Raw genomic sequence first — 3,930 nt, 5'->3', positions numbered from 1 at the left:
ATTTTGTAATGGCGATGTGCTTATGAAGTGGCTTCCTACAATTAGAGAGCTGTTCACATCTTCCCAGGGGGAAAAATACCACACAACTCTGAGCTAAACCAATAAAATTATTACAATGAAGAAATCTGCAAAATTAAGAGTATGGTATTTTACATAATGATACTTCCGACAGGAAGAGAATCTGGGTGTGGACAAGTTGTAAGGATGAGTTACTTGGGAGGCTAAGTTGACAAGATGACTTGAGTCAGGAGTCTAAGTCTTATCTGGATTGCATACTCCTATAGACTGTGTCTCAACAACAAAACCAAGTGAGGTTGGAAGGCAGTTAAGAGAGCTCGTTGAGTTCTTGAAGATTGAGAACCAGTATTTGGTTCTCATCATCCATACCAGGTGACTCACAACCGGGTAACTCCAGCTTGATGTGGTCAGATGCCCTCTTCTGACACTGAGCACCCATGCTCACACACAGCACAGGTAGGGGAAAGGGACAAAGAAAAAGAATATCATGTCCCAGACTTGACCCCAAGCAGGAGACCAGGGCCAAGGAAATAACACCTGCCCCTGGCTTGACCTGGGCTCCTGAGACTTGGAAATCCCCGTTCCTGTGACTTAGTGTTAATGGGAAAACAATACTTCTGTGTAATGAGGATTTTTGATTTCTTAAAACAAAAACAAAAGTTACGTTACATTATGTGATTATGTTTTAATCCCAGGTAGGGCTGTTTCAGATTATCCACAGTCACTAACTGATTCGTCTCATTCTCTAGGAGGGGCATGATTTTTTGGGGGGAGGGGGTGGTGGTTTTCGAGACAGGGTTTCTCTGTGTAGCCCTGGCTGTCCTGGAACTCACTCTGTAGACCAGGCTGGCCTTGAACTCAGAAATTCACCTGCCTCTGCCTCCCAAGTGCTGGGATTAAAGGCATGCACCACCACTGCCCGGCTGAAGGGGCATGATTTTTGACAGCTGCACATAGTTTATGTCCAGCACTCTGGCGACTCCTGAGAGGATATATAAATGCTGGTTGCTCCCCCTGCTGTTGGTTCCTGCTGTTGTGTTTGCTGCTTTTGCTATTGCTGGATTGTTTACTGGTTGGAGATACTGTGATGACCGCTCCAAGGAACTCCATACCCCTAGTTAGCAGGAAGTAGCCTAAAGAGGTCCACACCCTGTTTCCCCTCTAACCTCTCCTACTTAGAGTTGGAGGTTGGATGAGATTAGGGCGGAATAAGGGTTAGAAGGGTGGTAGGTATAAGCTGGCAAAAATCACACCCCTCCTGGAGCGTGAGATAAATCATAGTGAGCGGCTGTGGACAATCTGAACCCAATAAAGTAGCTGAAAAGCCCTCCTTTCCTCTCAACCCTCTGCTGTCTCTATTCCTGCTCAGAGGCAGCCACCATTCTGTCTCTTCCCCCAGCAAATACCTTGTGTGAGGTTTGTTGTGTGGTGTGACTTTTATGTTATTCCTTGGCTCCCAACTGCCAAGATACCCTTGCTCTGGAAACACCCTTTAATTGGGCCCTGATTTGGATAGGCCCTCCTGGTGTCTGTGTGCCCTGTTTGGGTCTGAGCCACACCAGGATCCTATCTCTCATCTCTAGACCACCCACAACACTCAGCTTCCAGCTCAATAATTGGTCAGCATCCTGTTCTCTAGCAGTAATTCTGTAAATTTCCCTTTTAGTTGGTATAAACACTTCTTTGAGTCTGAAGAAGTGACCACTGAGCATCTGGCACTCCTCTGGTACTCTTGGCACTGGGTTCTTTGGGGGCAGTCATCAGGATATGTCCAATCAGCAAACCAGTAATGGCAAAAGCAGCAGTGGTATTTATGCAACTTGCCCCTAGCCATGGTATTTAAGGCTATGGCTGGTCCTTTTCATTAACCCCGTCACTCCCTGCCTCATCCCTCACACATACATGAGGGAGCACTACCTCAGGTTACCTACACTTGGTACACATATGGCAGTTCCTTCATGCATGACAGAGTCCAAAGGTGGGATACGCTATTGTTTCAGACACTCAAATGGATGAGGCACAGGCCCTCCCAGCATGAATCACAAACCAATGGGCTGAATTAATGTCTCTCTCTTTTTAAGATTTATGTATTTATTTTATGTATGACTACTCTATCTGTATGAATACCAGCTTAAAAGAAGAGGGCACTGGATCCCATTACAGATGGCTGTGAGCCACCTTGAGGTTGTTGGGAATTGAACTCAGGACCTCTGGAACAGCAACCAGTGCTCTTAACCGCTGAGCCATCTCCCCAGCCCCTGAACTAATGTCTCTTACTTGTGCCTTTCAACTAACAAAGAGATAATCACTAAACCTTTATACAGATTCCAAATATACCTTCCATATTCTCCTGTCACATGTAGCCATCTGGAGGGAGTGTGGACTACTCATAACAAGGGGAATGTCAATAGCCAACTCAGACCACATTGCAGCCATGCTAAGGGCCTCTCAATGTCCCAGAGCCATAGGAATTATCTACAGCCAATCACACCAAGCAGGCAATTCCATTATCTTCAAGGGGAATAACCAAGCCTATGAGCCATTGAGGCAGCTAATGCTCCTGGAGGCCTAGATCCCCTTCATAGCCCACCAGGCATCCCCACGTTACTGTCCAGGTCTGTACTATCATCTCCAGACACTGGACAACTTCTATCCCATCTGCACTGGCTCTTTCACCCATAGCCAGGTTTTGTCTCATTTCATTAAAACCCAATTTCATCCCATCCCTGGGGATCTATCTTTTCTAAAGGTGATCACTGCTTCTTATAAAATTTGTCAAACTCCTAATCCCATCACAGGGGCTTAGGAATCTCCCTTTCCCTACTCATCAAGCTAGGAGATCCCACCCTGTCGAGGACTAGCAGCTCGACTTCACCCTCAGGCTCGTCATTAGATGTTTTGAATACCTTTTGGTCCTGGTAGACAAATCCTTAGGATGGGTAGAGACTTTCTCCACCACAGATAGTGTCTGATCTCCCGGAGATCATCCCGTTTCAGAGTTCCAACCTCCCTTCAATCAGATAAAGGTGCTGAGTTTAAGTATCAAATCTCTCAAAAAAAATTAACCAAAGTGCTCATTATCCTGTGGCATTTTCTTACAGCCTATCATTCCTGGTCCTCCGGCAAGGTCGAATGAACTAATTGCTCTCTCAAAAACATTTCTATCAAGCTCTCTTGGAAACTCCATGTAGATTAGATAAAACTTCTGCTGTTGGCTCTTCCTGCAACTAGCCCCCCCCAGCACTCCCCCTCTATCTGCCCTTTTGAGCTCATGTATAGATTCTACTTCCTGGCTTTATGTCTAGATTGTCACCTCTCCTCATCCACCTTCTCATGCCCTTGTTACACCATCTTCATTCCTCTTGGAATTTCACCAGTCACTACTTGCCTCAACTTCATCCTGACTACCTTCCCTCTCTCAACTAACATCAGGGACCTGGTCCTTCTTTCTCCTCCTGGTCACAACCCCTCCTCTTTCTCCTAAATGGATGGCCTCTTTCAGGTCGTTGTGACTATCACAACTACCACGAAGTTCAGTGGTGTTCTACAACAGATTCAGCTTTCCCATCTTATACCCTTTACGACACTGTGAAGTGGAAATTTCTGGTTTCTTTGGAAACTCAGTTATGACATATGATGTTTTGCTGGGGCAGACAGGTGAAAGGATGTTTTGCTAAAGCAGACACATGAGAAGATGTGTGATGTTTAGAAAGAATATAAATAGAACCCCACAGACAGTGGGAGGAGGCTCTGGCATTGGTTCACCTTGCTAATCTTCCCTAACGACTGTCTGGCCTTGGTTCCCCTTGGGTAGCTGATTTTCGCTTGTCATGCCTTCGTAGAGAGTAATTTACCAAAGAACATCTCATGAGAGTCCAGCGGCTTCTTGCCGTTTGTGCAGACTCAGGCCTA

Source organism: Mastomys coucha, unplaced genomic scaffold (assembly GCF_008632895.1).
Source record: "Mastomys coucha isolate ucsf_1 unplaced genomic scaffold, UCSF_Mcou_1 pScaffold22, whole genome shotgun sequence".
NCBI classification, from domain to species: Eukaryota; Metazoa; Chordata; class Mammalia; order Rodentia; family Muridae; genus Mastomys; species Mastomys coucha.
This window is presented reverse-complemented; position numbering follows the sequence as displayed.